Source organism: Papio anubis, chromosome 3 (genome assembly GCF_008728515.1).
Source record: "Papio anubis isolate 15944 chromosome 3, Panubis1.0, whole genome shotgun sequence".
NCBI classification, from domain to species: Eukaryota; Metazoa; Chordata; class Mammalia; order Primates; family Cercopithecidae; genus Papio; species Papio anubis.
In genome coordinates, this window is record NC_044978.1 from 69,367,679 (window position 1) to 69,392,383 (window position 24,705).

A 24,705-nucleotide genomic window follows, 5' to 3' on the forward strand; every position below is an offset into this window, starting at 1 on the left:
CTCACCAGTTTTGCTGAGAAGCTCTCACCCTGAATAAGCACAGAAAACAGCGGACACCGCTGTCATTGACCCTGCACCTTAAAAAGTGTAAAAGCCAGATTGTGACAATATATCCATATGAATCAGCAATCAATGCAGCATACATTTAAATATATAATGCTCTTGCAGAGTTAGCTGGATTATTAAAACATTCCCTTATAATAGGGTATACCTCAAGTACATCTAGAGGTACACTGAACAACTACTTTTTAAATAGAACCTAATCATTGATAAATTTATGCAATCATCTACATAGAGATGATATATAATTCCCCTCTATTTACCAGATGACATATCTGAATTACCAGTGAAGAATTTAAAGACCACTGATTTACAATATGGCCTTGACTTTTCCACTATTCCTGTACAAACACATTTTTTACCAAAACAAGGGTATTTTGCATATTGCACTATTCTACCTCTATACATTTATCCATGGCTCTCCTCTGCTCTCTTTTCTCTATTACTGAAACTGAATTACTCCATACCCTTCAATGCCCAGTGCAGAGACGATCTCCTTCAGGATGTTTTTGAGGTTTACGCCTCCTTTTAACCCCAAGCACTTGTTAGCATTAATGATTACTTGGCATTCAGTAACCACTTGCCTGTTTTCCGGCCTGTGTGTATGTACATGCATGTGTGGTTTCCGTATTTAAGTTCACATATATTTTATTTATCTAAGATCAAAAATAATAATAATTATGTTTATTGTGTCCTTTCCATATGCTATGAAGAGTCCTATGCATTTACATGATTTAATACATTGAATTATCACAAACTTTCACTTACTGCATATTGTGAATCCCATTTTATGGATGTAGAAAATGAAGCTTACAAATTTGGTAACCTACTAGAGCAAAACTGAGTTATGTGAAAATATAATTATGTTACATACCCTTAAAATTAAGCCCAATATTATTATTTAGGTTGTCAAAATAATATTTTAAAAATTAGAGACATCATAGCCTAATACTTCTCCTTCACATACATAGTACTCATTTGTACTTTTGCCAGAGAGCACCATGCAGTGACTATGACAAGGTGACCCTGGCCTCAGTTCCTCACCGTAAGCATGTAAAACCTCTGGGCATCCCAGTCTGGAATGAGAAAAACATATTACTGTGTTTCCTAATTCACTGGTTTTTTATATTTTTATTTTTATAGATTCAGTTAGTATAAGTGCATTTTTGTTACATGGAAATATTGTGTAATAGTGAGGTCAGGGCTTTTAATGGAACTGTCACCTAAATAGTGTACATTGTACCCAATAGGAAGTTTCTCTTTCCACACCTGCCTCCCACCCTCCCATCTTTTCAAGTCTCCAGTGTCCACTACTCCACTCTGTATGTCCACATGTCCACACTGTTACACTCCTACTGAGAATGTGCAGTATTTGACTTCCTGAGTGATGTAACCTAAAAAAAAAAAAAATGGTTCCCAGTCCCATCCATGTTACTGCAAAAGACATGATTTCATTATTTTTTATAAATGGATAGTATTATATGGTGTGTGTGTGAGTGTATGTGTATAATACCGTGCGTGTGTGTGTGTGTGTATATATATATTTCTCCAAGAATGTATACACATTTTCTTCATCCAATCATCTGCTAATGGACACATATTGATTCCATATCTTTGCTATTGTGAATAGTGCTGTGATAAACATACAAGCACAAGTGTCTTTTTAATATACTAATTCTTTTCCTTTGGGCAAATACCCAGTAGTGGAACTGCTGTATCAAACGGTAGTTTGACTTTTAGCTATTTAAGAAATAGTCACAGTGTTTTCCATAGAGGTTGTACTAATTTACATTCCCACCAACAGTATATAAGCATTCTCTTTTCTCCTCATCCTCACCAATATCTGTGTTTTCTTGACTTTTTAATGAAAGCCTTTCTGACTGGTGAAAGGTGCTATCTCATTGTGGTTTTAATTTGCATTTCACTGATGATTAGCAATACTGAACATTTTTTCACGTTTGTTGCTGCCTGTGTGTATTATTTTGAAAAATGCTCATGTCCTTTGCCCACTTTTCAATGGGGTTATTTGTATTTTTCTTGTTGAGTTGTTTTAATTACTTGTAAATTCTAGGTATTAGCCTTTCATCAGATACAGAGTTGGCAAATATTTTTCTTCCTTTTGATAGGTTGTCTGTTTGCTGATTATTTCTTTTGCTGTGGAAAAGCTTTTCGGTTTGAGTCTCATTTGTCTATTTTTGCTTTGTTGCATTTGCTTTTGAGATCTGAGTTATAAATTATTTGCCTAGGCCAACTACTTCGTTGCATTTGCATGCGAGAGAAAAAAAAACAGATGAGAAGGGTTTCATGAGCTATCAAAGATCATACAAATTTAAATGGTATTCTAATATTTTCCTCACACTACTGTGTATTAAGTATGGACTTAATTGTGAACATTGTACAAAGGAGGCAAATAGGTTCAGTGAGGCTAAGAGACTCTTCACGGGCCAAGGAAAGCACCAACGGCTGCCGTGAGGCTGGACCTCAGTGATCTGAGTTTCCTTCCAGTGCCCTTCTACAGCACCATGCCTCCGCTCTGCAGATGGAGATTTTGGTAGAGTTTCACATTACCATGATCAACCTTCACCTTCAAAATCAAGAGTAAAAGAGACTGAAACTTTGTGATCTAACTTAAAGGTCTCAATGTTGGATGAATAACTGAATAAAAATGACAGCCTGCACTGTCAACTTGTGTTATTTTTCCATTAAGCAAAAGTACCACTAACCACCACTTTGCAAGTTTTCACATGCTACCATGATGATCAGCTTCAGACCTCTCTGCCAAGTGGGAATAGATTTAAAGCTTTGTGCTAATTTAGTCATTTTCTTCTCTCTTGAGAGAGGCAACAAGGCCACCAGTTGGCATCCTTTTGCTTTAGCATTTAAAATAGTTCATGATAACAGTGGAAAGATCCTGTTGTCATTTTTACAAGGTTAGTTTTATTGGTGGCTTTTGTTCTAGCTCCAGTCTTTTACACATTGTGTCCCTACCATAAAGCAGTGAACCCACTGCACAGACTGATTTGATAGATGAAGGAAAATATGTAAGTGCCTCTGACATGTCCTGGGGCCACCTGAGTCAGGTTCCCCTTTTGGAAAATAAAGACGAATACATTATGTGCAATTAGATTTACCACACAAATATGTTTACATTTTTCACTCTCTCATACAAAAACAGAACATATTTAAATTTTTCACTGACAAAGCCAATAAGAGCAAAAGAATATGCCTGCTAAGTGTGTTTGCTTTGTCACCTTCCTTGAAAAGCCTGGAGTATACTTCCTTTTTGGTACATCATGTGGTATCAATTTTGCTTACTCGAATTAGGATCTAGTTTCAACTGTTCAGTTCCTGTGCAGTTTGGGCTCCATCATACAATGTTATTAAAAACAAGAAACGGTATTAGCAGTGAGGGTGATGCATCCCATTTCCATCTCCCCCAGGGAAATAATGGAAGTGCTGTTTCCCAGAGGCTGCAAGTGGGCTCTGGATTTTCATACCCTGCTCTGTACTAACTGTAGAGCCATTTTGGCCAAGTCTTTGAACATCTCTGGATCTGAATTGTTTAGCTTTAAAACAGGAGGATAAGTTAACATCTTAGACCTCCTCCACTTTTAAATCTTCTGTGAGCCTATGAAATATTGAAAAATCTACTGTACACATAACATATGGTGGGGAATACAAAGATGTCATCATTGTCCTCAGAGAGTTAGTGGTAAATGTGGAAAAGATGTAAGAAACTGAGGATAGAGATATTGCAAGTGAAAAAGCTTAGCTTTTCTATTAGTTATCTGAGGCTGCCATAACAAAATACTACAGACTGGGTGAGTAAACAATAGAAATTCATTTTCTCAAAGTTTTAAAGAATGGAGGAATTCCAAGATAGAAGTCCAAGATGGAAATGACATCAGGGTTGATTTCAGGTAAAGCCTCTTTCCCTGGCTCATAGTTGGCTGCCTTCTCACTGTGTCCTCACAAGGCCTTTCCTCTGGTCACATGCAGAGAGAGAGTGGGAGAGAGAAAAAGAGAGAGGGAGATGCATACTCTGGTGTCTCTTCTTATAAGAACACAAGTGTTATCAGATTAGGGTCCCACACTTAGGACCTCATTTGACATTATTACCCTCCTGAAGACCCTATCTCTAACTCAATACAGTCATATTGGGGGTTAGGGCTTCAACATATAAATTTGTGGTGGGGAGGACACAATTCAGTTTATAACAGCTCTTTTTTCAGCACCATCACATATAGCTGAATGGCTAAGACCAAATTATTTAACCAGAGATCTTATTTTCTTCCTGGACAAAAGAATAATCATACATTCTTCAGAAACAGGTTATAAGGACTGGCTAGAATAAAAGATTGTAAGAGGCTATATTAATTATAAAATGCTAAAGAAATCACATTCAATATGATTATAAAAACTATTAGTGCTGAGAATATTAAGTGCACTAGGAGTTGAAAAAATTAGCAAAATTTGTGGATTGGAATTGTCAAAAAAGAAAGTATTGGGACCAAAACACAAATATAGAATCTTAGTTACAAGTATTGATTTTTAAATCACAAAGCCCAGAGTCCAAATCCTGTTCCTGATTTACTTCTTCTGTGAATTTGGGCAAGTTTTAAAAACTTTTAAGATTTAACTTTCTCTCAAAATGAAAATAACATTCTGCCATAAGAGAGACAGTATTACGACTGAACAGATTACTAACAAATAAATATTAGTTGTCATCAATAGGATCTTAACAGGATTTATGGAAAAATGGAAAAGTTGTGTCAATAGGAATGGAAAAGCATATTTAGAAAACAGAGAAGAGACAAGAAATAATGGGCTATGTTAGGCAGAAAAAAAATGATGTATTTGAAAACATAAGATGGACCTAAGGTAATAGAGGTTAACTATCAGTCAGCTGCTGCTGTATAACAAATCACTCCAAAAAATTGATGGTCTAACACAAAAATTATTTATTCTTACTGGGTTTGCTAGGCTTTGGCTGATGTATGCTGAGCGCAGATCAGTAGTTCTGCTTCAAGTTGTAGGTCCACCTGTGCCTGACTCCTCACATTGTGTTGGGCTTATGTATGCTCTATATTTCTCTCATCCTTCTCAAACCAGCAGTCTAGCTAAGCGATGTGCCTCTCACAGGAATGGCAGAGTACAGTCAAGCAAGCCCAATAAACTATATGCATTTCATGGTCCTGCTTGTGTCAAGTCTGCTAAAAGTCTATTGCCAAGGCAAGATACATAGATGAGTCCAAATTAAGGGGTTTAGAAGTATACCCTGTTTATCATGAAGTCAAAGCAAGTCTCAGGACCAAGCCCAGTATCAAATGGACAGGAAGTATCCTCCCATGGAGGAGGAGGAGAGGGAGTAACAGTTTTGAATAGGAATCCAATATACCACTCTAAGAAATACAAGGTTTTATCTTGAAGGTAAATGAAAACAACTCTAGAGTTTTTTGAGCACTTGAACTATATGGCGTCCACGTATTTCAGAGAAAAATCAGCTTCTATAGGTGTACAATGGAGACTAAAAGAAAAGAATCAGGGATACTGGTTAAAAGGCTAAGCAATACGGCCATGTGGGAGGCAATACTCTCTGTTAAATTTGGGGTAACATGGCAATTAAATTTCAAAGGAGCAGATACGAAAATCACTTCAAAGTAAGAAGGCATGAAACTTAATTCTTCATATATGGTCATGTGATGCAGAATGATGTTTTGGTCAATGATAGACCACCTATATGATGGGGGACCCATAAATTTATAATGAGTTGAAAAACTCCGATCGCCTGTGATGTCTTGATGATCCTGACCTTGGGAATGCCTAGGCTAATGTGTGTGTAGATGTCTTCATTTACAACAAAAAGTTTAAGAAGAAAAAATAAAAATTTTAAATATAGAAAATAACTTATAGAATAAGGATATAAAGAAATCAAATACTATTGTACAGCTGTACAATCTGTTTGTGTTTTTATCTAAGTGTTATTATTACAAGAGTCCAAAAGTTTTTTTTTAAGTGTACAAAGTAGAAAACTTACAGTAAGCAGTTTATTTATTATTGAAGAAAAAATCTGTATAAATTTAGTGAAGCCTGTGTACCTTGTTTATAAAGTCTACAGTAGTGTATAGGAACCTCCTAGGCCTTCTTATTCACTCGTCATTCCCTGACTCACCCACAGCAACTTCCAGTCCTGCAAACTAATCTGTGGTAAGTGTCCTATACAGGTGTACCATCTTTTAATCTTTCATACCATATTATACTCTACCTTTTCTATATCTGGATATATTTAGATACACAGACACTTAACCATTGTGTTACAACTGTCCCCAGTATTTAGTGCAGTAACATGTCATATAGGTTTGTAGCCTAGAAGCAATAGTCTATGCCATATAGCCTAGGTGTGTAGTAGGCTATAGCATCTAGGTTTGTGTAAAGGCACTCTACAATGTTCACAGAACAAAGCTGCACAATACATTTCTCAGAATATATCGCTGTTGTTAGAAACTAATTACGCCGGTACATAATAATGCAAATGCAGAGTGGCTGTTGGAAGTGCTGGAGATGGCTACTACTGCTGCGTAAGCTACTACCCCAAAACTTTGTGGCATAAAGTAACAGTATTATCTCATAGACTTTCCTGCTTATGAAGCAGGATTTCAAGAAAATTTATCATGCCTTGTGGCTAAGCTAGAATCTCTCCTTAAATTACTATCAAGATGCTCAACAAGTTATCCACCTAAAAGAGACCAATAAAACTACTAAGATCCCACTTGCAAGCTGGCTCACACAGCTGGCCTGCAGGATTCTGGGGGCCACATGATGGAGACGGTTGCCTCAGCATGGACATCTATAGGAGTTGCTTGGCTATTGCCCACTTGAAGTATACTTGACAGCTGGGTGGGGACCTGCAAAGGAGGCTAGGGCCGGGAGGTTATAAATTATGGATTTTCGACCATATGAATCAGGAGTTACCACATGTGGATTCTATCCACATTCTATTCTAAGAAAGGATATTAAGGATTGGCACACCTTCAAGAGAGGATAGGCTCTACTTTTTCTTTTTCTTACTCTTTTCTTTTTTTTTCTTTTCTTTCTTTTTGAGCCAGGGTCTCATCATTTGCGCCGGGAAATCTAAGATGGCAGTGGCTCTGCCTCCCAGGTTCAAGCGATTCTCCTGCCTCAGCCTCTCGAGTAGCTGGGATTACAGGCCCATGCCACCACGCGCAGCTAATTTTTGTATGTTTACTAGAGACAGGGTTTCGCCATGTTGGCCAAACTGGTCTCGAACTCCTGACCTCAGGTGATCCGTTCACCTTGGCTTCCCAAAGTGGTGGGATTACAGGTGTGAACCACCACGCCTGGCCCAGCTCTACTTTTTCAAGAGGATCATGTCAAATAATTTTTGAACACATTTAAAAACTACAACAAGAAAATCTTTTGTAGTACCTAGTTTCAGACTTACCAAGATTTGTAATAAGTATAATAACCAATAGAAATACCAAATAAACAACTTAACTCTTGGAGTAGAATTGGGGTAAAATTATCATTTTTGGAATTACCTACATTGAGGTATTGGGTGAAGACCTAAAGGCGCTGAAAAACATGAAAACGGGGAATTTAGAAAGAGAAGAATGCAATTGTATGTACTATTTGAGAGCAGTTAGAAGAGAAGAGACATAGCAGAAAAGAAAATAAGAAAATAGAGAAGGGCCAGTAATACCAAATTTTATGTAAAAATCAAGGAGAGTGAAGCCACCAATGTTCTCTTCAGGGGCACTGACATTTCTTTGTCAATAGTACCAAATAAAGATGGGATCTAGAGATCAGAATAGCTTGTTTTGTCAGATGGACTCTTATCTTCTTCCTTAGAAGCTAAGAATTAGGAAGATAGGTAATTGGAGGAGAATCAGGAAACTATTCAGAGCTCTGATCAAAGCAATTAAAATATTACTAACCCAGCGCCACCTATATTGAAGACAATTTTATACCCTGTAAGTCATTCTTGAGGTAACCATAAAAAGATATTCAAGCAGAAATATGTTTGTATTGCATAGAAAAAGAAAATTAATGGCAAAATCTAAAAGCAAATCAGTATGTGAGTTAAAATGAAGTAGGGTTAAAATGGGCATTTAAGAACACAATACCTTGTAGTGGCATGGAAAAATATGTCACTATATTGTAAGTAAACTGTGAAGAAGAAATACCGCTAATGTTGACATTTGCAGTTATAGCACTCTCAAAAGATGTTTGCAAATGTGCAGTAGTAGAAAAGGGCAGTAATATCAAAACATGGCCTTCTTTTTATCTTGTTTCTTTGGAGGGTTGCAATTAACAAAATCAACTACATTCTAAAAAATAAGGGAAAACGTTAACTTTTAAAATTGCCCTCAGGAAGACCAAAGCATTGCTAGACAAAAAAAAAATAATGAAATCTTTTTTTTCCAAATAACTCTTCAGCAAAATTATGAAAGGCTCTGTGTGACAAGAACTCCATTTCAAGGACAAGAACTGAAAGTCATCAAGGCAGCTTGGCCAGGTAGAAAATGACATCACCTTATAAAATCCCTTTGATATCCACAGCCTGGTTTTCAAATAACCATTACACGCTTAGGTTAGCTTCTCAATAGCTAAAAGAACTATTTATTGTATACTTTTTCCCCAGGAAAAAGGGTTCTAAGTATTTTGCTTAAGAATTTTGGTTTACTTTGGTTCTTTAAGGAACCATAGTGCAGATCCCAACTCCATGAAACACACTAAGACAAGCTTCACCATTCCTAAGAAGCTGCCTTGCCACAAAGTGGCCATGTGGTGTCTGTCTGTCTGGGTTCTGTGCAGGTTCAATCGCTTCATTTAAAACATAATAAAACTATGGAGAATGGAACTTGGTGACCCTGTTTCACAGTTTTCCAAAGCACAAAAAAGGAATCGAGGGCATTGAAAAGTGAATCCAAACTTTTATGGGTTTTCTTTCCCCCAGACCTCAGACAACAGCATTGTCATGAAGCAGCAGTATTCCTAAAGGAGAGTCTGGGTATTGATATGCAAATGTAGACTACAAACATCCCATTTGGCCTCAGAATTCCTGTGTCTAGCACTGTCACACAAATAGGTTTTGAATCTGTGCAGTTTATTCAGGACCATAAATATGTGTTTCACCCTGTGAACAAATTCTGTTTGCTCACAGAGTTCACAGCAGTGAAATACAAGGTAGACTACAAAACAGCCTCTATTTGATGTGATGCGCCTCACAGTAAAGTTACTTTTAAATGGTCCAGATATATATTTACTACCCAAGATTTCAGTGCAAATGTAGCAGAACCCAGATGGTAAGGGTTTTCTTGTTTTGTTGTTTTTGTTTATTTTTGATTCTCTGTATCAAAATTATTTACTCGCTTTTTAAAAATAGAAATGTAAAAACAACTTTAGTTTACATTGTTGGTAAAATCATAAAAGTCATACTATTAATTCTGAATAGATCTGTGATAGTGGAAAGAAGAAAATTAATTTTGAGACACCTAAGGAGCAGATGGAATGAGGGGTAGATGTTTGCTAAGTCTCTCTCTCTCTTTCTTTTTGTCTGTCTCTCTCTCTCCCCCATCCCTCTCTCATTTTAAAAAATAATAAAAACTTATCCCTGGAAAAAATGTAAATTAACTTTCAAAATAGTTTGGATAAGCATTCCAACCACCAGAATTCTATTTAGTCCACAAAATTTTTATAGCCTCTACCCACATTTCCCGATGCTATTTCCGGCTTTTCCTGGCCATCCCCACTTCTTTCATAACTGCTCCACCTCTAGGAAACTGCTAGCATGGAGCAGACACACTGAATTCTCACCATACTTTCCCCCTGAACATGCATAGAAGAGTGTAAGGCAGAGGGTGGGAAAGTTCTCTTTTTCTATTATTTCATCCTGATTCTCTAAAGTACTGGACCTACCAACCATGTGTCTATTTTCATAACAAACTAAAGCTGAAACAATTAACAAAAAAGCAAATGATTTCAGAGGAAAATATAAAGCATTTGCCTATATGGATAAGCCAATGAGAGCAAATACTATCAGAATAGAGACTAAACTGCCTTAAAATATCTATTGCCGATATGTCTTATCACGTCTTCCGTATGTGAAAGTCCAACAAATCAATTATTCTTCAGATGACTATAAAATAATTAAAGAAATCTAGAGTCTGTAACTACATGTTCTACACTGGTGACCACATAAACTCACAGTATACTTTTTGTTGTTGTTTTGTTTTGTTTTCTCTCTCTCTTTAGTTTTATAACTTAGTATATTTTTATTTAATTTTCAGTATGAGATTGTATGGTACCTTGTCCTCTCCTAAGGCACACATTCTTGATTTTTATTCCTTCTATTTTTTATTTGCTCAAGATAATGACAACAAACATGAAGTAAAACTAGATGAGTCACTGAGTTAGAGAAGGTGAGGAGAAAAAGAGATAGGGAAGTCACAATAGGCCCCTCCCACTTTTGAGACTAGATGGTTCTATTCCTTTCTTTGAACATTATTATTAAATTACAGAATTTTTAAAAATCAACAAATTAAAGCCTTATGTTTTTACATATTAATCCTTAAGAATCCCTAATAGTTATTTAATGCTTAATAATCTTTAATAATTATTTCACCAAAAGCATGATTGAATGATAAAATCTCTCTATATAAATAGCTTCTCAGAGTATTTCTTAAATTTCTTAAGTAGAAGTGCTGTATTAAAGATCCAGTTAAGGGCAAATAAATGTTGTTTCTATGCTTCCACCAAATCATTACTTTGATCTTATTGAAAAAAGTGAGAATAGTTATTACGTTAATACTATCAAACTACTCTGAGGAAGAAACAGGATATTATAAAACTCTGTTTCTTTTAAATGAGTTGTTAATTTCAATCAGCTAATAATATTCATTAGGTTTGAAAAAATAGATTAAAGGGTGAACATATCAAATTTAAAAGTTACAAATAGTTAACAACTAATATAGCCTAACTGCATATAATAAGAAAGGCAGTAAAGATTTTTACTAATAAAAAAATGACATTTTAAGATTTTGTGAGTAAACATTTGTTCATTTCAGATTTTAAAAGAAAAGGAAAACTGTTGATTGCTTGACTGGGAAAAGAACATAACAATATTCAAGAAGGAGGATGTTATTATGAATCAAGGCTTTCAATGCCAAAAAATCTTTCTGAAAAACAATAATTTTTTCAAGTTAAGCTTTAGAAGTATTGGCCTATTCTTGCTTTTCTTCTATAATTTTCAACAGTATCTCATGCATGTCTCTTTCATAATTGTATACAATTGGTAGGGTACTAAAATACAACGAAGACAAGAGACAGCTTAGAAAAAGAAGAAATTGAATAGTTTTTATTCCTTTTTGTGATTATTTTTCATAAATTTTGCAGAGAAGATATGGCCAAAAAGCATCTTGGAGCATGTCCTGACCTTGGAGGAACTTTTTCTTCTGGAATATTTCCCCAGTTTGTGTTTGTTTTCTCCCCTTTGTAGTCTTTTATTTTTCTAGAGTAATTGCGATGAATTAAAACATAAAATTCAGAGAATTTTTTTAAAGATAAATACTTATTCAGCAATTTCATGTTTCATTTAACTATACAGATCTGAATATGTGTGTGATATTCTCTTGGATTTTTATAACATCAGCTTAGTTTTAAGGTATGCATGATCTTACATTTTCTTCAAACTGGAGTTTTAGTTGAGGCACTAGTGCCATCTGCTGGACACAATAAAATTAAAGACTCGTGAACACAGTTTCGTATGTGAAAAGTCCAACCAAGTAGAGCCCTTGTTCCTTAAAATTTAACCTTTATGAAACACTTACTACTCTTTTCAATGTACTCAGAAACGTAGGTTCAGACCTGTTTCCGTTGGTCATTCCAGGAAACTTAATGAAAAGTCTTTTAGGACTACTTGCCATCACAAATACAGTTTAAAAGTACATTCAACATTCAACAAAATTTGCACTGAGCATTCTGGGTACATAAAAATGAAGATGATTCAGAAACCAACTTCAAGATGCTCTCAATCCCATGGATTGATAGACTGAAAAAAGTAATTACAATTGTGAAATTAAAATGCTACAATAGAATAATACCTCACTCAAACAACATGGTAAAATTGGTGTAAAGATATACTTAGTCCTAAAATAACAAATATAATAGCTCTGGGAGAGATTTTAGATGACTGTCTACTTTTGTATTTGAGAAAAATGAGAGTAAAGTGTTCATATCTTATTCAAATCATATTGTTAGTTAGTGTCAAAGTTGAAACCAGAAGCTAGATCAACTAATGCTCTTTTCATGGTTTCCCTTTCTGCCCAATCATTTCTTACCGATTATTTTACATATAACAAAGTGAATATAACAAAGTCAATTTTAATAAAAGCTTAAACATTTAATATGTCATAAAGATAATACTGAAAGCATAAAAAAGCAACAAGAAAGACCATTTCAAAATCTTCTCACATTAGAAATCTATACACTTGTTTTCTTGCTCATTGGTTTAATATGTGTCTTTTGCCACAAGATTTTAAGATTCTGTAACAGAGCTTAGCAGAATGCTTGGCATTTCACAACAGGTACACGATGAATGAATGAATCAATGAATGAATGAATGAATGAATGAATTCTAGACTTGTTTATGTTCTCTTAATGTAGTGAGAAAGGAAGGACTAAATTAAGCATGACAGATTGCTGAAAAAAAAGGAAAATTGATGCAAATGAATGCAATGAATAAGACTTTGTAGATTTATGAAAATGTTTAGAGCTTGCTCTTACTTCTTTCAGGTAGAAAAAAAAATGTATTGACCTTGCCATAAAATTGACTATTTCTAGTGCTAAGAACGGTTATAATTGCAAATCATGTATTAATTTATTTAACCCTCAAAACACAGCTCGAGATATATTGTTGTTAATTCCATTTTGGAGGAGGAAGCACCGTAGCATAAGAAATCTAATAACCTGTCCAATATTACAGAACTAGGAGTGGAGAAGCTGATCTACACAAACAGGCAGTGGGCATCAAAGCCTGAGCTCTTAACCTCTATGTGAGTGGTTCTTAAGGTGTGTTCCAAGGACCTGATTCTCTAATGCACAGAACCTATCAACCATGTGTCTATTTTCATAACAAACTAAAGCTGAAACAATGAACCAAAAAAACAGATGATTTCAAAGGAAAATATAAAGCATTTGCCTATATGGATAAGCCCATGAGAGCACATACTGTCCGAGTAGATAAAACTGCCTTAAAACACTTACCGCCTATATGTCTTATCATGTTTACATTTTATCTGATTTACATTTTTTCCAGGAGGTCCCTGAGATATTTTGAGGGGGTCCACAAACTCAAAACCATATTCATTGTAATATTCAGAAGTTATTTGCTTTTTACATTCTCCTTCTTTCACAAATACATAGTGGAGTTTTTCCAAAGGCTATGTGATGAACTGGATACAGAAATAGCTATGAGGATTCAGCTATATTCTGTTAAGCAAAATAATGAAGAGATTTGAAAAAAAAAAAAATTCACTTTCCTCACAAATATTTTAAGAAAATGTATGTATGTGTTTATTTATTTATTTATTTTTTTTTTGAGGCAGGGTCTCAATCTGTCACCCAGGCTGGAGTGCAGTGGCATGATCTCGGCTCACTGCAACCTCTGCCTCCCAGGTTCAAGTGATTCTCCTGCCTCAGCCTCCTGAATAGCTGGGATTACAGGAGCCTGCCACCACGCCTGGCTAAATTTTTATATTTTTAGTAGAGATAGGTTTCACCATGTTGGCCAGATTAGTCTCTAACTCCTGACCTCAAGTGATCTGCCTGCCTCAGCCTCTCAAGATGCTGGGATTACAGGTGTAAGCCACTGTGTCCAGACTAAGAAAATGTTTAATTTTGATGAAATTATGCACTCATGTTAACATATAATGAGTTTATTACTTTTGATTTAAATTAATTAGTAGTTTAAATAGATAAAATACTCTAAATAAATTAATAGTTCTTGGTTTTAATTTCTAATAGAGTAAATATCTATAGATATAACCTACTTCAACGAAAGCTCCTTGGAGGCCTCAATAATTTATTTATTTCAAAATTGCCTTTCTCTTATTAAGAGTTTTTGTTTGTTTTTTGTTTTTGTTTTTGTTTGCTTTTTGTTTTTTTTTTTGGTTTTTTTTGTTTTTTTTTGAGATAGAGTCTTGCTCTGTTACCCAAGCTGGAGTGCAGTGGTGCTATCTCGACTCACTGTAGCCTCCCTCTCCTGGGTTCCAGGGATTCTCCTGCCTCAGGCCAAGTAGCTGGGACTACAGGCACATGCCACCATGCCCAGCTAATTGGTGTTATTTTTAGTAGAGATGGGGTTTCACCATGTTGTCCAGGCTGGTCTCGAACTCCTGGACTCAGGCAATCCTTCCGTCTCAGCCTCCCAAAGTGCTGGGATTACAGACATGAGCCACTGCACCAATAACTGCAAATGTCAGCATTAGCAGTATTTCCTCTTCACAGTTTTACTTGTGATATAACCTAACAGAGTAAATATCTATAGATATAACGCACTTAAACAAAAGCTCCTTGGAGGGCTCAATAATTTTTAAGAGTGTAAAGAAGTCCTGAGACCAAAATGTTTGAAACTCCTTCCACAAGACTTGTGTATAGTGGGTACACTATAATTTGAGTCCTGTTTTCACATTCACATCAGCTTGTAATTCTTACAATACAAAGAGTGCCTCAATAATGACTGGAGTCCATGGACCTTTGGGCATACTTATTCAATATCAACATCTCAAATATTAAGGTCACAACTTCTTAAGTCCATCCTAGTTCAGGCTGAAGCTCAATTATGTATAAGACATACATATGAGTTGAAAAAATTAAGGTTGCAATTGTAGATTGGATTGTATCACTTAAGGTTTTGGATGCCAGGCTAAGGATGTATTTGTCCATGCTGTAGAAAGTCAATTAAGATTTTGAATATGAAATAGTGGGAAACAGAATTTGAAAGAAGTGAGTAAAATCAAGTGTAGATACAAATATCGAGGGCAGAGGAGAATGGAGAAACACAAGTTCTAATGGAATAAAAATTACTACAAGAAAGTAATGTATGTTTTATTTTTAAAAAATTAAAGACATTTGGAAAGAGGAAATTATTTTTAAATGCTTTAAGTATATAAAGAGTATTCTGTGAAAAGTATAACTTACTTTCTGTTGTAATGCATGAGTTCTTTTATGGAGAAATGAACTTAAATTTTGGTCAAGTAACTTGGTTAAATTTTAGGTTAAATTGTGAATAGATCCTAAACAGAATTTCAACATCTCTCTCTGAATATATTATAGAGATTAGTGGTCCATATGATTATAAGCGACAGCAGATCTCTAATCAAGAGGCAATACAATGAAAAGTACAGTGAAACACAGCTGAGAAGATCTGAATTCTGGTCTGATTATGACATACATTAACTTTTTCATCAGTAACATAGACATATTCTGGGTATCTTTTTTCATATCTTATATGTTATTTATAAGGGCCATCTTGTACATGAAGGTACATGTTGAATATAAAATACTATTCACCAATCGATAACTTATGATGATGAGATCAGGGACATTAAAAAGCCTTTCTATTACTATGACTTTATGAAAATCTAGAATTCATTCTTCTTTTACTCATATGTTTCATTCCAGGGACTGAAAAAATAGCAGTGAGTAAACAGGTAGGATACTTGATGCTCTCAAACTAACAACAGAAACACAAGTTTTTAATAAAAATACTTGGGTTTATACTGGAAATCAATGTTCCCAGATCTTATAACAAACATAAGTATAAAAGTTATACGAAGTCCTGCTAAATGATATTTTCTTGATTCTTTTGGTGATTTTGTAAAAAGTTTAAGAAAAGGATAATTCAAAAATGTGGAAGTTGCAGAAGTTTGCAATTTGTTGATGGGTATGTTCCAAAAGGTACAGTATGCAGCCTGAATTTTATCCAGACAAAAATCACAAAAGAATTCATTAAAAATAAACAAAATCAAATAAAGTTGGTAATTTAATCAAGTTTTGTGGTTTGCTTTTCTAAAATTGACTCAAATACGTTAAAAGATAATCCCCTTTGAGAGGATTTCCTAGATTTGCATTCTATCCTGTAATGAAAAGAGGTAAGTGTACTGTATACACAGACATAAACAAAACTTCTGCTTATACACAAATACATATGCTATATATACATGTTTTTAAAGACAGGGATTTATTTAGGTGAAATATATTATAGTCTTTTGAAAAATGCCTTTAAAATTTTTCTTTACCATAATGAAATACAGTAGAGAAAATAAGATCATCTTACGAGAGAGTTTCATTGTTGCCATCTTTATATTTGAATAGAAACAAAAAGTTAATCTTATGACAAGCCAGGCTTTGATAAACGACTATTTGCATACTCACAGCACATGTAGCAATAGATAATAAGATTGCCACTATTCAGTTGAGTAAGCACATCAATTGACAGTAAGATCAATAACAGAGATATTAATAAGCATTTCCCCAAATACACACCACACACAAACACACACAAACACACAGAGCTATTCCACAAAGCTTTAAACTTAAGTCATTTGACATCAATTCCCTAATAATCAACTACTTTGCAAGAGGAAGGGAAAACCATTGGCTTAAGTTGGTAACTTTGTGACAACAGTCCAACCGCAAGTATATGTCACATTACACACACCAAGAAAGGAAACCTACTTGTTTCCTCAGGTGCCAAAGATAGAAAGATAAAGTTGCATATTGAATGTTCACGGTGATATTAGTAACATTTTAATATCATTAGACATAGACAATGTTTATATCATAACATATTAATATTATTAAACATGGACAACGTTTACAACAGCAGACATTGGAAAAGTATTCCAACCTTGTTTACATTTGGGAAAGTTTCTCCAGCTATATATTCATAACAGGTCTTCAGGGGAAAAATATAAGACTGGTTTAGAAAAGCTCTATATACTCCAGAGATTTTCTTTGAAAAATCAGCAATTATTAAAATTATTATTTTATAATATTCACCTTCTCAAGCATGTTTCTATTATATATAATAAATTTACAGATCAAATTTAAATACTCCAAAACAAGATTTTAAAAATTTTTAAACTGACTTCATTGAAGATAGAAAGTGCACAGTTTGAAAGTGATATTCGAAATCTTCACCAAAAAACTTAAAGACATTATTGACCTTCACTGAGAAAACAAAGTAAATAACTTATATGGCAATATTCAATAAATTGAGAACTTACCTCTTAATGATAGAGAAGAAACTGTTCAAAGCAGATGAAACCATTGAACCACTGCCAATAATTGTGAAATGATGCACACCTATAGAAAACAAGCAAACATTTTAACAGAAAAATTAAAAAGCAGTTGCTCTTATTAAAGGCAAATGGTTTCCCATGGGGGAAAAGTAATTGTTCACAGTAATTGATCAAAAACTCTACTGGCCAAGAGAAAACTCAATAAATTAAGAAAAGAAAATACAAATGACAGAAAAAAATTCAATGGGGTAGAGCTTACATTTAATTCCTTAAATTTCAAAGAGCTCCTTATATCCCTGATGCTTAAAACAAGGCATATATCAAAAGTCGGAGAGGACCACCACGTTATATTCTGGATTATCAGTCCACCAAGAAAGCAGTAGCATTAAGTTGTGATAGTTGAAGGACTGAGTGTTTGAATGTATCCAAAATGTTACCTCAATGGATCTAGAATCATAGGAAAATGGTTCCTCCATCAAGTTACTATATTTTCCAACAATTTCTCCACAGAAGCTTTATGCAATTTATCCTGCTGTCTAGCTTGGCATACTCTCTTTAGACCAGCAGAAACCAAAATTTACTGTCTTTTGTTAACCCTTAGGATTGGGCATCTTCAAACGTTGAATCCAGTAGAAATGACCCAAAGGATGATCTCAACAACTTATGTACACCTAATTCAGGTCCAATCTTTCTTCCTCTGCCTCCTCCCCCAGTCAGAAGTCACATGGGAAAGAAGAGCTCCAGGGGGTAGTTCATAGGAAGAGAACTTTTTTTTCTACCTCTCCATTCTACTCAAGATAACACGGGCATCCCAAAGAAGACTCATCATTGAGAGATACTCCTGGCCTAACATATTTTCCATTAGCAAAGAGAAATGTCTTCATACCCAAGCACTGGGTATTCCCCTATTCCCCCACTCTGTAGAAGAATCCAGCCCTTCAATGAGCCTACTTTGGAAGATTCTGAAGCACAGCAAAATTCTATTGTTTCTGTTCTAAAGAAATGTTGTGTTTTTCTTTTAGTTTCATTACTATTAAGTGATTAGACTATTATTCAGATATAGCTTGATAGAATTCCAATTCAAATATTTTACAAATGCAGCATATTTAAATGTGAGCCTTAAGAGTAAATTGCTTCCATTTTAAATTTATTTTGTCTGTCTTTTGAAATAATTTTGGAAATTTTCCCTTTTAATTTTACTGCTGTTAGGTGAATACTCAATTGCTTATATTGAAGCCTGATAGAATTATATACTTTGAGACAGAGTCTCACTCTGTCACCCAGGCTGGAGGGCAGTGGTGTAATCTCAGCTCACTGCAACCTCAATCTCCTGAGTTCAAGTGATTCTCCTGACTTAGCCTCCCCAGTAGCTGGAATTACAGGCACATACCACCACACCCAGGTAATTTTTGTATTTTTAGTAGAGATGGGGTTTCACCATGTTGGTCAGGCTGGTCTTGAACTCCTGACCTCAGGTGATCCACCTACCTCAGCCTCCCAAAGTGTTGGATTACAGGCGTGAGCCACTGCACCCGACAGAATTATAATTCTTAAAATATTATTTTATAAACATGGATTATTTAAATATGACATTAATAAATTTATATTTTACTCTATTTATAGCTAGTACAAATAAAGCATTTTGGTTTTAGTTTTTAATAAATCCCCTATACAATAAACTATAGTGAGAGTTTTACATGAACAGTTCAACAAATGACAATATTTGAAACTCAAAGGCCATGTCTATATAACCAAGGGCTACATTTAGTCCAATTACAACATAAAAGGAAGTAGCTTGATATCTACCTGAGTAAATGTTAATTCATTTTTAAAAACAAGTACTGATGGCGCCACCTTTGTGTCTAATTCTTTGTTATGTCCTGTGATTTATATATACATATTATACACACACACACACATATACATATATGTAAAGGGAAGTATATACTCTTAGGGAGTTAACAATAAAAAGTAACCATTTCAAGTTTTCTAGTTAAAATAAAAAAATTTTACAAATCACTATCTCCAAGAGCATATATTTAGCATCCTTCTTCTCATATCTGAATGCTATAAGGTTTTCCTGACTAAACATCCTTTGTAGGCAGGGACAATGTTGCAGTACAGTATCTTTGAACGCAGTTGCCCAGTAAACATTATAAATATATTGATATTATGATATTACCCTAACAAGCATTTAAAAAGCACTTTCTTTGTGCAAGACTTAGTCCTAAGTACTTTTAAATAACTCATTTAACTTCATAACATTTGTGAGTTAAGTAGTATTACAACTCCTTATTTAAATATGGGAAAACTGAGTACTAGGGAGAATAAGTAAATGACCTAAGGACACATGGCTCTAAGATGGCTCTGCTAGAATTCAAGCCCAGATGACCTGGGTTTAAAGTCTACCCACTTAAACACTATGCTATGTTGTTTGGATGAAGAAAAATAGCATCTAATGATTGAAGCTACTATCAGCAACGATTATTATGTCATTGTCATTAAAACTCGTACATGCCCCAGTCTGAATTCTTTTTGATCCAGGTAATTTCTTTTACTCTCTGAGACTCTAGTTTTTGCCCAATTGTTTGCACACTTGACGTGTAAGTTTTCTAACAATTCGCTGTTTATTATTTGAAAAGGAATGATATGACATGTTCCCTCTGATGTGTATGGGTTCATTTATGTAGTGTCCTTCTACTTGGAAGAAACATCCTTTTTCTGCCACACTCTTTAGAGGTATGATCAAATGGTTGGCCTTTCTAGTAAAATCATTCCTCAGAGATACTTTCTGACTTCCCAAAAATCAACTAAATATCTCAAGGTAAGACAGAGTCTCTGAGAAGGAGAGAAATTATCCTAAAAGAAAAAGAATACATAATATTCTAAAACAACAATAGCATTTAATAAATCTAAGAAACCTTGGCACTTTCCATACCATAAAATGCTAAGGTTACCACTGATAAATTACCAAATGCTTTTCTCTGTCAATGGGACAAAACTGCCTACTTGGAACTGAGCCAAAGACTGAGGCCTTCCAAAGAAAGAAACTACCCAACATTCAAATGTGTAAGTTATCCTCAGCTAGCATTTCGGTCCTGGTTCACAGGACAAGGGCTCCTGCCTTCCCCTTTGATACTTGTTGGTGTGTAAATCCACAGCACTTTGGAAAATATTATATAACTCTGTCAATACTTAAAGATAGACTTCAAGGTGACCAGGAAGTCCCCAGCCTGTGGGTCAGAGATTCAGTTCCTAGGGAGAATTGGAAAGCAAACATAAGAAGATTTTCTCATCTGCTGTTCAGTATCATTTGGGTACCAAAGCTGAATCAATAATTGGTCTCTTTGGAAGATGTAGTTGAATCAGCTCTTAGTCCCAGGGGGAAAAAAAAAAGTGTAGTAAGAGCCATATAAAGCCATATAACATAGTGATTCCACTAATGATTTTAAAACAGTGTCAATAATACCTGTATGGAACAAAAAAAATTATACTTACTGAATTTGGTTTAAGAATAAGACCAATTAAAACAAAGTCAGAAGTCAAAGAATAAGAAAGTTTAACTGCTATAATAATATCACTACTCCTGAAATTACAGTGAACACATTTACTCAAGAAACCAAAAAGAAAAATAAAATGTAGAGTCCAAAGACATTTTTCAGTGAAACTAAGAACGTGAAAAAAAAAAAAAAAAAAAAAAAAACCTGTTTTTCTTGTTTTCTTCCTGTTTATTAAGAAGAAAAGCCTTTCTTAAAAAAAAAAAAAAAAAAAAGAGCTGGGGATCACGTAAGATTCTCTAGACCTAGACTAAAGAAGGCAAATCTTTAGATAAATAAATAAATAACTTCTAAGGGAAAGGATAAGAGTAACTAATAACTAATTGGAATGGGTAACGTTTGGCTAGTAACTACTACCCTGGATGTTCCAGCACAAAACTTACAGATTAATGAGCTAGTCACTTTGATAGCATTAAAGAAAAAAATATATATATGCATATCTGAAGTTGGAGACAATGTATGTACAGAAGAAAACACGTGAATTTTGGAGTTAGAAGGACCTTTATTTAAATCTAACTTCTGCCTATAACATTTGCAATTAACAAAGTTACTTTGATAATTAACAAAGTAATAATACTTTGGAATTTTTAAAATTCTTAACTCAAATGATATTTTCAAATTCCATATGGAACACTGGCGTAATAGTGGTATGGGTAAGTTTTATGATGGTTTTGAGAAAAGGTCCCTTCTGATTGAATTCCTAGCTATGTCTGTATAAAATCAGATAATGTTTTAAGTGAGTGGTGCTTTAACAAATTGTTGTTGGCCAAAAGCCATTTGATTCATTGATAAAACTTCTAACATTTATGACATTCATGTACAGCATTCAAAAGCATTCCAATGGAACCTCTCTCATCATCCATCAGTTACTTTGAAAACAGGCAGAGCCCTTGAGTGAGACATCTGGCTAGACTCCTGCTCACCTTTGATCTCGTTATCTGGGACTCATCCACTGCAGCAATCACAGCCCTCCATGGCTTTCTAAGTTAATATCTTAGTATGTTTGAAACAATCCATATTTTGTATATCTTCAAATACGTTGTTAATTTAATGCTTTTATTATCTTGGGACAGTGGGAAGAAGGGAGAGATTAGGTGGTCTAGGTAAGTTACATCCTTTTTCGCTCCAGTTTATACGCACAGAACTTCTAGAAAGTTCATTTTACTCCTTTACATATAAGACAGAATCAGTGTGTTGAAGTGGGATTTAGGAGTGAGATGAAGCAACATTTACTGAGCACCTATGATATGCCAGGCACAGTATTCTGTAAATTTAAATATTATGTATTAAGTATCATATATAGTATGTAGAGATAAGTCTGTGTATATATTCATATGTATACATTCTTTGTGTGTGTGATTTAATTTAATAAAGATATAATTCCAATCTGCCTTCCAAGCTCAACCTTACTCTTTAGTTACCATGCGGTCTGAGGCAAATTATCTAATTACTCTGATTTTCAATTTCTTCTATTAAATGAATATATCTACTTAACAAGATTGTTCTGAGGAGTGAATGGAATAAAACATTAAAAAGTATTTAACATACTTCTCAGAACCCAATAGGCACTCAATAAAATCATAATGTCTATTATGTAAATACTTACCATTTAATATGTATCAGGCACTGTTTTAAGTGCTTTTTAAATATTGACTTTTAAAATGTTCATTATAATCTTTAGGTCACCCACTATTATTATCCATCCTTTACTGATAAACTGAGTACTTGAGAGGTTAAATGACTTGCCTGGGGTCACACAATTAATGGAGACAGAACTAAAATTAAAACCCAACCATTTTCATCCCAGAGTATCTGCACCTAATCTAACCATTACGTTCTACTGTCAAAGTTGACCCTGAACTCTCTAGCAAAAAAAAAAAAAGAAAGAAAAAGAAAAAGAAAAAATAAGTTTTCTTTAGGAAATTTAAAACAAAATAATATTTATCCAGTTAAATAAATTATCAGGGTAACTGCAAATCATATTAGTGTTATACAGACATATTCCAAATAACCAACTACTCACTCACAAAGAAGATAAACAATACATAGGAAATGACTGGTACACTCAATTAGGATAATTCAAAGAGGATTTAATTGAAACAATTATTTTTAAAAGTATGAGCTGATCATAGAGAAGAGTGCAATATCTCAGGCTAGCAGTATTGAGGTTGTGTCCATCAGAAAGGACAAAGAATGGGTTTTACTGGAACCCAGAAAGGGCAAGTCATGTGGGGAGAGGCAACCAACCTGAAGCAACTGGGCAGGGAAGGAGGCAGGGCATTTAGACCCTGACTTCACAGTTGCCCCCTGGGGATCTCCTACCAGGCCCCTCACTAGCAGGTAGAAATCAAGGAAACCAGCCAATGTCATCCATACAGGCCAGCCTGCTGGGGCCAGGACCAAGAGGGGAAGACTGTCAGAGGCATTTTTCCAGATTTATAAAATGTTAACATTTTAAGTACCAAAACATAATTTTTTCTTTGTCTTATTGGATATCTTTTTTTAAATTTCTGTCATTACCTTGGCTTCTAACATAAATTACATAGTCCGCTGATTTTTTCTGAACTAGCTCTAAAATAGTAGAGCCTTCGAGCACATCAAAGATGTACAACTGCTGGCCCTACACCAGCATTCAGAAGTGTACTTTTGTCTTTCTCAAAATACAGCCTCCAAGCACATTTTCAGGTGTTATATAAAAAAGGTTTTCTGATCAAAAGACAACATGGGACAAAACCAAACTAAACAGATTTCTTAACTGAGGGATAGCTCCAGAGCTAGTTGCATGGCAAAAATGACAGATTGGAATACAATATGAAGTGTATACATAACTAACTAGACACACAATTTTTTATTTTTTTCTTAAAAACAGATTTGGGCCTACTGTTGCAAGGAACATTCTTTGAGAAATGATTTTTCTTCATACCAAAAGGCCTCAGCATTCTGCAGTTTTCTAACACGTATTCATTTGTTGATCTTGTCAACAAAGACGTGTTCTCCTGAGTGCTGGGTGTTCAGTGGCGTACAGGTCAGATGAAGTCCCTGCTGTCGTGGATGTGCTCTGGTGTTGTGCTTTGTTTTGTTGGTGGAGTCTCTGTCTTTCCCCTGCACTGTCACTACCACTTGTCCCTTGAGTGCTTACTTCTAGCAACGTCTTTGTCCCCAGTCCTCTAACTTGACATTTTATAACCTTGCCTGTGTTTGGATAATCAGAAAATTAAGCCTATAGGAATGATGGGATAAGAGGCTGTTCTTTTTATGTAAGAAGTTAGAACGATTGATGCATATATCATTCATTTTAAATGAATGCATACAGCTATCAGGGCCTTTCTTGCATTCTTCCTTATCAGAGGCTTCTAACAAATAGTTACAGTTTCCAAGAAGGCAGCTTCTAGTTAAATAAGATGGGAGAGCAGAGTGGTCAAACACAGAATATTTGCCTTCTAACAGGCAGGCCTGCCTTCCAGGCCCAATCCTGCCCCCTCCTTCTGTTTAACCCATGCAAGTTCCAGTTTCCTCACCTGTAGAATGATGGTAGTAATTATGCCCACTCACTGGGATTATTACAGGGATTAAATAAGGCTATGTACTCAGAGCTCACAGGAGCCACTAACATCAACCATCATTTTTACAGAGCCTCGCACATAGTAGACATTCAACATATAGTTAGAAATAGGAGTTATGGGCCAAATGATGTGAATGACTTCCTTAATTTTTTTCTTTTTAAAAAATACATATTTTTTGTTTCCAGTGGGGTTGGAAGCTTT

At 34.9% G+C, this 24,705-nt stretch overlaps 1 long non-coding RNA gene across 1 annotated transcript in view; it reads right to left on the minus strand.

Annotated features, from left to right (window-relative positions):
• Positions 1-24,705, minus strand: part of LOC108586079 — a 125,751-nt gene that overhangs the window by 18,456 nt on the left and 82,590 nt on the right. Inside the window, exon 3 of the long non-coding RNA XR_001902803.3 lies at positions 17,370-17,448. This is a non-coding gene — a long non-coding RNA (uncharacterized LOC108586079). The remainder of the gene's footprint in view (positions 1-17,369; positions 17,449-24,705) is intronic.